Source organism: Zootoca vivipara, chromosome 8 (assembly GCF_965207765.1).
Source record: "Zootoca vivipara chromosome 8, rZooViv2.hap1.1, whole genome shotgun sequence".
In the NCBI taxonomy this organism is placed as follows: Eukaryota; Metazoa; Chordata; class Lepidosauria; order Squamata; family Lacertidae; genus Zootoca; species Zootoca vivipara.
The window spans coordinates 30,435,935-30,447,235 of record NC_142591.1 but is presented as its reverse complement, the minus strand read 5'-3'; the positions used below and the strand labels follow the sequence as shown (position 1 = coordinate 30,447,235).

The window sequence follows — 11,301 nt, the reverse complement described above, 5'->3', positions numbered from 1 at the left end:
GCTTAGTCTTTCCTACTTTTCTCTGATGAAAATAGGGACATCCCATTCCATAATGATAATTTTACTATTTATATCCCACACATCTTACTGGGTTGCCTCAGCACTCTGGGCAGCTTCCAACATATATAAAAACATAATAAAACATTAAACTTTTTTCAAAAAATCAAAATATAGGCTTGCCTTCAGACAGCTCAGGAATTGGATAACTCCATACCCTCCAAAATTTCACCAATGAAAATAGACACATCCTAAGGAAAAGCAGGGCATTCCAGGATCAAATAAAAAACCAGGACGGCTTCTCTAAATCAGGGACATCACTTGGAGGGGCCAGACTTCATAGGCTGTAGAAATGTGTAGGGAAACATAAGGAACAGGAACAAACCACATTTCAAAGTATGGGTGGAGTAGCTATAAAAATGAATGTCTTTCACTCAAAAAGGGTGCATTGACAGATGCATCCTTCATTCTTATCCATTCTGACCATGCACAAAAACTTCTTTTTTAAATGACACTATTGGTGCATATTTATCCAAAGCCCACCTTTATTTTCTGGTGGTTCCAGGTCTCTCTCTCTCCCCCCCCCCCCAGGAAACCTGTCCACCATGCATAAGGGCTAATTTTGTAATAAGAACTGACATCACTTCTGCATCTATGCAGAATTGTAACTTTTTACAAAGGCCTATCTCTTCAATACCCCGATGCTGAATGCAGTAGGCAAGTCCTAAACTTGTACAGGTGGTGTTACTCATAGTAGATCTTTTGAAATTGCAGTATACGTGTTCATTAATTTCAATGGGTCTACTCTGAGTGAAATCTAGTTGCATACCACTAGATTTAGTGGGAAAATCTAGCAAAATCTAGTTGTGCAGTTAAGAATGACACTCTTAGTAGACTTCTACTCGGTGGTTTCCACTGAAGATATGAATGATCCCTGGGATCCAGTCCAGCTTTTGCCCCCAGTAGTCGGGGAATCCTGGAGTGCCCTGCACTTGATACACACCTGGAATCACATCCTATGGTGCAGGGCCCTTTTTCTGGCATTCCCTTTGTTGTGTGGGGGCCACTTTGGTATGACTCCTTCTTCCATCATGATAGGTCAAATGGATGGAGCCACAATAGGAGTCCTTTCCTTGCCAATGTCACCCATCCCCAAAACTGGGACAGTCGAGCAGTGAGAAGGAGTGCAGCATAGATTCCTCTTGTGTATCCTTCTGGAGCTTCCAGATATATTCTTGGCACAAGAGGGAGCTGCTCTACAGGAATTGCTTTGCCATGGAAGGCATGCCATAAGAGGGTTACATTCTGTAAGGCAGGGGAGGAGAGCTTATGGCCCTGTAGGTGTTGTTGGAATACAACTCCCATCATCCCTGACCATGAATGATGCTGGAGTCCAGTAATATCTGGAAGACCACAGATTTGCCATTGTTGCTGTGAGGCTGGGACTGGGAACCTCCAGCCTGCTGGCCTAATTAGGCCCACCAGGCAAGCCCAGTTGGATCATGAGACTGCTCTGGCCAAGATACACCCATATATCAGGTGCAGGGCAGGTAAAAATGTGACTGGGTCAAAGGAGGGTTACAGGCACCACTGATCAACTCACCAACAGTATAAGGAGTCTCAATTCACAGTGAAGCTCTGCAGAACTTAAGAAATGGTTCAGCAGTTATCACAGTAAAAGTGAAGGGATTGGGGTGTCAGGAACGGAGAGCAGAAGAGATTCATCTCAGCCTTATCTGTGTTTTTCATCTTTTTTTTCTTACAAGTTTCTCTGGGGTCCTTTCAGGGTTTGGTCATTTGTAATGTTTGCGCGTGAAACTGCCTCGAGTACTGAAACATACAATTCTGAATAAGTCATTTCTGCTTCATGTGCTTTGATCAGTTCAATCCAGAAAGAGTGTGAAAATAATTTTGTCCACATAAAAAGCATTACCGGTACCTTCGAAACAGTAGCTACACGTAATAGCTGCATTGTGACTTCATTTAAGGATGTGCATTTATGTTGTCCTAGCTATCCGTGAATTGAAAATTGACCCCAATATTTCTTTGAGAGCAAGTAGCAATACTGCTCCAAGCCCAATTAATGAAATGCTTATTATTTAGACATATACATTCTGCCTTTGGGACATGTTTTATATATACTGTCTCTTCAGGAAATGGCAATAGTTAAGGAAGATCGCTATGCTGATAGCTGTAATATATTTTCCTGATCTCATCTACTGTCAGCCTTTAACACGCATGCTTTTTTAACAGTCACACTTTTTAACACTCATGCTTTTTAAGCACTCACTCTTCAAGGAACACTGGCTGCTTCAAATATTAAAATGCCATTAAACTTTGACCATCACACCCCACCCCATCCGATGAGTGTTACTTTGAAAACAGGCAGGATGTCAGGCAACTCCCAAACTGGGAACTTTGTGTCCCTATTCATTTATTTAGCAATTTGTATACTTAATTACAGTTGTCTCTAAGTAGAGCATAGAAATTTAACACGAGGAAAATAAAAATGAGTTAAAATAGAAAAAATCAGAATTCAGTTAAAATTCCCACTGGAATAATAAAAATAAGAGTCTTCAGTAGGCATTGGAATTTCAACGGGGAAGAGGCCTACCTGCCCACAACAGAAAGAGAAATCCATAAAATTGAGCCTATAATATGGAACACATGGCTCCTGGTAGATATGAGCTGTGAATCCTGGCCATAGGGGATCACCAGATATTATCTAATACCAATATGTGAGTATCTGAATCCTCTTCTAGGGCCTTAGGAGTGGGTAAATGGAGGCAGACATTAGACTGCAAAGAGAGAAATTGCTTTTTATCATACAGCAGGGTTGAGGAACCTGTAGCTCACCATTTCTGATCCAGATTCATGATTCATATTGTATGAAATAATATGGGTCTCTCTCTCACACACCCCTACTCAGTACTCTATTCAATGAAGCACACTGGCCCCTTAAAGTCAAAGGGGATGAAATTCTAAACAAGTTTAACAGCATAGAAGTTTAATAGAAGAAAAAACTGTACACAAAACAGAAGATAGGCAATGTTTTTATCTAAATATGAGAGGATGTCATAAATCCAAACATTCAAAATGGATACAGGATGAACAATCTGTGGCATGATCTTCACAGCTATATAGTCAGGTATGAAAGAAAGTGTGGCTGATTCCCACATGTAATCAATTCTTTAGTAAACTGACACGATTGACCCGCATTTCTGACAGAACTCTCACACCAAATGATTTGTCTTAGGCATTTATGTCAAGTACAGTATGTCTCACCCATGTGCCCCACGCCATATGTGTCAGAAATGCCCTTTGGAAACCCCACTAACGGCTCACAAGAGGATTGTGGGAACAATGGGCTATTTGAACTTTCAAAATATTTCTTTATAATTTACACACTCGGGCAATGAAACAAGGTTGACATAATTCAGACAATAAGGGCTCAGGTGATTGAAATGTCATAAAGGAATGCAATAGCAAGCTAATTGTTAATGGCGTTCTTAGCTCATTTGAAGTCATTTTCCTCTTAGAAAACCTGACACATAAATGGTTGTCAACAAGGAGAAGGATGATGCATATAGATGCAGACACACAGGTTAGAGGTTGGATGAATTGCTAGCCACTGTCAAACACAATGAATCTTTCAATCTGTACAAGGGGAGGATAAATTCATTTCTGTTTATTACTTAGAAGTGATTGCTGTTATTGCCCTCACAATCAAAGTTATTATTGTATAATCACAGCAGACTGGCTAATGGCATCCAGCAGAATTTGTGTCCTTTAGCTATTTGTTTCACAGCTGTTGAAAGTCATTTCTACGAACTGCCTAAGACCCAGGCAGATCTTATGTGGCGCTGACACAGTAACGTGATTTTGCATGCTGTTTTACAACTGATTTTTGGTTTTCTGTTTGCAGTTGTGAAAATTTACACCACTTGGTGTACTTAAGATCTGAATGACAATGAGTAATCTCTAGGTCCAGTTTTGATGAAGGAAAAAGATATACCTTGAGTGCATATATGGTGTCCAAGTGTATATGGAAACTTCAGCAGTAGGAATGAAATTTCACTAGTCCTATGGAAACTTATTTACTTTCCCTTGACATTCCTCATGTAGCTTGCTGGAATGGGAGCCTCCAAAATGTTCCTTTAGGCTAAATCTGCTGGCAATGCTTAATAAGCTGTACAAAGGCTTCACCAAGAACTGGCTCTCTCATATCTTCTGTACTCCATTTTTCACACATAAAAGTCACGACGATATCTTACCAAGTTGCCCTTTCTTCATTCCTTCCCTCTCGTGGCCTCTTACCCTATCAAGAACAAAGAAACAAAAGAAGAGAATATCTGAGAAAAAAGTAATTAACAAGAGGGAGGTTGCTCCAGCCCTCTGAGGTATTACTCAGTGTTGGCGTTGGAGCTTTGATAGGAAGATGTTACAAGGAACAGTGCGGAGGAGTTGAGAGATATGGTGATGAGCTGAAAATACAAATCAGCAAATATGATGCCTTAGGCATTTTAGTTCTGTTTTATTAGATGAAACAATGCCAATGGAATTAATGTTAACTGAGACCAATTATTCCGATATAAGCCATGCTATTTCAATAGGGCCACGGGGTTATAACTTCATTTGAGCTCTACTGCAGAAGGCTCTGTGTCACAGAGGCTTGGGCTCTGGTCACTGACGTCATACTAGGAAAGGCTATTTTGATAAACTCCAATCTATGAGGAAAATAAACACATAAGAGGCTAGATCCAGATCAAGGAGACCTACTGAAATCAATGACTGGTATCCAATACTCAAATAAGATATGCTGAAACCAAAGGACTTGCATTAACCCATTGGTTTCAATGGGTTTACTCTGAGTTAATCAGATAGCACCAACAGATTCCAATGGGTCTACTCAAAGCATGAAAGGCAGGGCAATCCAGGCAATGACAGGGCATGATAGAGCAATGGCTCCATCACCACATCCACAGCCTCATTGGTCATGCTGGCTGGGGCATAAGGTGGGCAGGTAAATTGCTGAACCAGCTTGGATTGGGCTCAGTGACAACAACTGGTGTTAATGGCACTGATTCAGAATCCATTGGATCTTGGGCTGGCTCAGTCCCTCAGTCTTTTGAGACTTGCAGTGAAGTCACTCTGACTCAGAACCATATATGTGCAACAACAAACAGATGGTGGATCTGCACATTCACTTCAACGGAGGGGCCGATTCAAGTACAAAAAATGAATGGGACACCCTTGCTGGCAGCGGAGCATAGCATCCCCTTGAATTATATAATAGTGTACATGAAGCACAACACAGGAATAATGTGGAGAGATCTTTATTGGGCCCATTATACAAAAACATCTTGTCACTGACTATGTGACATGAGGTATTGTGCAGAAATACAATGGATGAAGCACTGTGGGGAGGGGGAGGTAGTGTATGTCCATATTAGACATTTACACCCCATTGCTTGCATTCCTTCGCCGGAGTTAACCAAATGTGAGCTAATACAATGATTATATATGACTCAAATCCATTCAAAGATTGCCCAGATCACATGTAAATAAGACTTGCTACTACACAGGAGTGTTTTTTTTTTTTTTTTTTTTTGCAAAACTGTGTTTGGGTCACACAATGCATGTGGATGCCAAACAATGTATTAATGAGCTGTGAAGGTGAAATTCATTTATTTTCCCTTATCACTCACAGAACAGGTGTCCTGTCAGCCTGTCAGCCTCTTCCAGTCTACACACCAAGAGGAAGAGGGAGACAGACAGACACCCGCCCCGAGAGAGAGGGGGGGGGGGAGATGGAGAAAGCTTTGGAAGCCTCATAGCCTTTAGCTGAGAGACGGGGTCAGTAACTGATTTCATTTACAACCAAGTAATAACATTCTGTATATGAATGCTGACCTTTACCTATCCATGTCCCATGCAGCCACCCTCAATCACAATAGGCCACCGACCCAACCCCAAGTTTTACAGAGGAGAAGGAATTAGAGATGCTATCATGTAACAGGATAGGCTGTGACCCTGCCTATGAATATGAAAAGGTAATTCGAACTTCGGGAAGGAGGGGGCGTGATGCATATTAGCAAGCAGCGCTGCACAGCACTGCAGACACATACACGTTTATCACAGCTACCAAATGTCTCCTAGTACGTCAAGGATTAATCTGCACAAGAATAGTCAAGCCAGTAAAGTTCTGACAGCAATTAGCTGTCTAGCTTTCAACCATGCTCTTTCCACAGCCCACATTCCATTCAATTTGGCTTCTGCAGGACTGTGTCCAAAGTTGTTCCTACAGCCAATCACATGGAGATTTTATACCAGCTTCATATTTAGCATCTTGCTTGGCAGCCGTAAGTTTGCGGACATTCTGTGAAAGCAAATGCGTGGAATTCCACGCATGCAAGTGAATGAGCTGGTGGAAGGCTGCCAGCTCGCTTGGTTTCCATGCTAGCTGCAGAGGAAGGGATGTCTCTACCTCTACCACAGAGTCTGACAGAGGAGGAACAGGCCACTCTGTCTCTCCTGAGCATACCTGCCAAGTTCCTCTCTGAAAAATAAGGGACCGGACCAAAATTAGCATACCGGAGGTAGCGCTGTGGCCATTTTGGAACTGGGCGGAGCATGCTCAGAAGTGACTTTTGCTGCTGCTGTGCCCAGTTCCAAAATGGCTGCCGCACCAGAAGTCGCACTGCAGCCATTTTGGAACTGGGCAGAGCAGCATCAAAAGTTGCTTCTGAGCATGCTCCGCCCAGTTCCAAAATGGCCGCCGCACCAGAATAAACCGGGGAAAAACAAAAAAATCCGTTTTTTTCGGCTGGGGACAGCTGGAAAAACGGGGGTTTCCCGGGGAAAACGGGAGACTTGGCAGCTATGCTCCTGAGAAGTCTCCTTGGTGGAAGCCTTTTGGTTTTTTACAAGCCAGCTAAGAGTCAGTAGCCCACATTTCCACGGGCTTCCTCTGGACTATCCCAATATATTTTGCTGCAACACATAGAATCTGGCCATTCTGGCAGTTGAGTCTTACTTCAAATGAGACAGCATTTTACACCATAGCCAAAGGCTGCTGTCACCTGGCACCTGAGGCAATTGCCTCAGCTGGCCTACTGAAAGGGTCTGCTCTTCATGGCCCACGGGCTAGTAAAAGCATTTGCAGGCTAGTAAAAGGTAAAGGACCCCTGGATGGTCAAGTCCAGTCAAAGGCAACAAATGGGGTTGTGGCACTCATCTTGCTTTCAGGCTGAGGTAGCCAGCGTTTGTCCACAGACAGCTTTCCAGGTCATGTGGCCAGCATGACTAAACCGTTTCTGGCGCAACGGAACACCGCGTTGGAAACCAGAGCACACAGAAATGTCGTTTTACCTTCCCGCCACAGCAGTACCTATTTATCTTACTTGCACTGACTGGCATGCTTTTGAACTGCTAGGTTGGCAGGAGCTGGGACATAGCAACACAGGGATTCGAACCACTGACCTTCTGATCAGCAACCCGAGAAGCTTAGTGGTTTAGACCACAGCACCACCCATGTTCCATGCAGGCAGGCTAGTAATTTACACTGGCATATTTACAAGGCTGATTTATACACTGGAAACATAGACCAGGATCCAAAGGGCTATATCACAGCCTGAATTCCTACCACTATCTGTTGCTCCTAAAAACTTTGGGAGGGGAAGAAATGACACTTCAAAGAGGCATTTGATGTACACTGTAGCCATATATACACAGAAACACTTTGCACATAGGCAGAGGCTTCTGGATCCTGGCTGTAATGTGTATGGTTTCAAGTAATGACCTTGTTGTTGTTTTCAGCAGTTAATAGATACATTTTTCAATCCCTTAGCATACCCGTATTTCATCTCGAAAGTATGTGAAAAGCATAAGCTACTCTAATTTCCATGATATGTAAGACAGTGAATACTGTTCTTCTCATAGAGAATATTAACACAACTAATTCTACTCAGAAGAAAATAATTATTCTCTTTGACCCTTCATGCCCTGAACATGTCTCACTCAAGTTGAGGTTTGCATTATGGTTTTGCCCAAAAGGAGGGCAGGGAAATGAGGGGGAAACTCAGTTTGGTTAGCCACACACTATTAGTAAGATGTTACAGAAAGTTCATTCTATGAAAAAGGTTTTTTAAAGTTCACATGCTATCCTCTGACTGGTACAGGCAGCTGTGACATTTGGGCCCTGCTATAGAAGGAAATATCTGCTCCAAAAATATGCTAACCATCCAATTCTTTTGTTTGCATTCTTTTCAGTGGCTTGCATAAATATTCAAAATCCAAAGAAAAGGAACAAATCAAAATATTTGACATTCTGCCTCACGTTGTTGGCATTCCTTGAGGGGCTGCAGGAAAATACAAAACCATGCTTCTTTCACACAATGGTACTAAAGAGCACTTACGGCTTCCTTGTTTTCTCTACTCTAAACTTTTGCTGCATAACGTTATAAATGTCCCATAGGAACTTCCTTGGGACTTACTGAATTTCAAAAGATTTTGAGAAAGCAGCTCACCAAAGATCCCTGAGTAAATTTAACAGCCATAGGAAAAGAACATAGGACAAGTTCTTGTGGATCTGGAATTGGCTAAGTAGCAGGAAGCAGAGAGTAGGAATAAATAGACATTTCTCTGAATGGAGGGGTGTAGAAAGTGGAGTCCTGCAAGGATCAGCATTGGGACCTGTGCTTTTTAAACATGTTTATAAATGATGTAACGTTAGGGGCAAGCAGTAAAATAGTCAAAGGGAGCAGGAAGAAGGGGAGATTCGGGAGTGGATAGAAGAAAATATTATTTTGCAAGAATGCAATAATATATGCATTAACATTTTCGGGATTCAGTACCACATTTGAAATACCATACCTAAAGGAAAGATCCCAAGTAATTGTATGTTTTCTCATATCTTGTTTGAAGAAAAGCCTGCTAGCAGTAACCTGATTTAGCTGCTTCTATAGCAAGTGCCTAGCACTGAATTTGCATCCTATCTTTGTTTCCACATCAAAGCACTGGATTACCAGCTTGTGGATTTGGTCTTCTTGCCCAGTTTTCAAAATGATTTGACAGATAATATGTCAGCACATGCAGCCAATTTTTAAATATACCATTTTCAGCTCTTTACCTCGCAGAACTGAGCTGCCAAATCTTTAGCCCACAGACTTGGGAGAGGGGGGATACAGCAATATGGCTAATGTATATATATATATATATGTATGCAACTGTGGAATAAAAAGAGGAACAACACAAAGTAAGATATAGAACATAACGAATGAATAATAATAACAGAGACTGCATTCCAAACCCTTTTTATCAAAATTAAAGCAATGAACTAAATTATAAATTAAATTAGGGTGATGAAAGGTGGAGGGAAACACACTCTTTGAAGATGCAGAGCCTCTGAGACTAACGGGCTATCCAATACATAATCCTTGTGCATGTAAAAGGAAGTGACGCCATGGCTAACTGCTCAGAAGGCCACATGGTTCTCATGTGAAAGAGGAGTGGAAATATGATTTCCCTTGAACACTGTCCTTCCCCCATGTGTCCCCAGAAGTGTTTTGGACTCCTGCCAATGGGCAGTGGTGATTAGCGTTGTAGTCGAGCAGCATCTAGGGACCCGAAGCTGAAAAAAGTCTACCCTAGAATATTACACTAAGACTCCATTAACACACCAATGCAACACTTGCTTGCGAAGTATAGGCTACAACAGGCCTGCTTATTTCCAGCTTCTCCTTCAGAGAAACTCAAGAAATAGTTTGTATTATATGGTTTACAGTGTTCCTGTCCAAGGCCTTCCCAGATCTCTGGATGCCCATAGTAAGGATGGACCTGCCTCAATGGCCCAATCCACATCCCTGTAATTCATCACCCCACCCCATTTCTTTCCTCTTCAGACCTGCTTCACCTGCATCTACCATGCCTTGGGGAGAGGATTTTCAAGTCACTTCTTCTCCGCCCTGCATTGTCGGAAGAGAGCTTAACTCGCCCACCCCCATTTCCCCATTCTTCTGTATATGCATCTTCTGGAAGAAATGTTCCTGAAGACCAATCAACCATTCACCTTCCTCTTGCTCTCCATCCTCTACTATTAAACACACACAAATACCTGTTCTTTGATCCTACAAGCCTAGGTAGACTATTATGTGCTGCAAAATGCCTCCCTCCAAAAGCCAGAGGGCGCTGTAATGGCAAAAAAGCTGCCCCTCTCTGAGCCTCCTCTAGCATAGACATCTGCACCATCATACAGGTAGTGTGACTTCTACTTTTCCCGGACAAAGGAACTCTATGTCTCATACCACCTTCATCAGCTTCTCTCCTGTGGAGCAGGGCATTTTATACAGTTGCGGTTGGGATGGGAGAGCTGCCTCCACCCTCCACAAATCTTAACTCAAGCTACGTTTAGCCCTACGGTAATGGTCAATCCCTAAGGGGTTACACAGTTCAAATGAACTCACTTTTATAACCATGAGAGCAGGAGGTCTCTTGATTCTCATTTCCAAGCCTGGGCAAATGCACTTCACCTTCAACCTCAAAGTGGTTGTGCTATTAACTGTTGACGGTGGGGGAGAGAGGGAGGAAAGGTGTCAAACATCTGATCTATGTTTGTTCCAAGTAACCAGTTTTTCGACTTCTGAAAGTTTCCTTACAAAGGCAAGGTCTATTCTAAATTCCCAGACGATGAGTCAGCCGTATTCTGTTATGGTCCTGGAAAGTCATGTCAGGTGGGATGATGACATTTTACCTTATAATGGGGTCAGTGAAGAACATCAAAGGATCACACTGCAAATATTTGGCAGGGGTGGGGGTGGGGGGAGGGAACCCACAATACCCTTTTGTCATTTAAGTCTAGCAACAATTTACCAAGGGTGCAACATTCTCAGTAGGCCAGCTCCTACAAATGGGGCCTAATTAGTTGGAGGTAGAGCTGGATGGTTTTCAAGAAGGAGAAAAGTGTACAGAACTCTGTGTTGTTTGAAGTTATAATTTGGTATGGAGGCAGTAATTAAGAGCAGCTGTCCATTATGTTAAACAAGCGTGTTTGCTGTTCAGCTATGTAACTATCTCAACAAGCAGAATGGAAAGATAACCAGTTTCCAGATATATAGAGAGAAAGACAGGTTACAAATGGAAATCTTTTGGGTAACTATGGATCACTCAGCATTGGTGCAACTACTAACATACTACTTCAAAGGTCAATTTTATGCCTTTGGGGAGAAAACCACTGACCCCTGATTAGAATGCTGGATCTAACACACATATATAGCCCCACTACTTACAAGAGCCCCATTCATTTCA

The 11,301-nt window shown here is 42.4% G+C and overlaps 1 long non-coding RNA gene across 1 annotated transcript; it reads right to left on the bottom strand.

Moving 5' to 3' along the window:
* Positions 1 to 3,034: 3,034 nt before the first annotated feature.
* On the bottom strand, positions 3,035 to 10,579 carry LOC148684794 (uncharacterized). The gene is made up of 2 exons (XR_015951420.1): positions 10,461 to 10,579; positions 3,035 to 4,315 (listed from the first exon to the last, which is right to left on the bottom strand). It is a non-coding gene; the product is annotated as an uncharacterized LOC148684794 (long non-coding RNA).
* Positions 10,580 to 11,301: the final 722 nt, after the last annotated feature.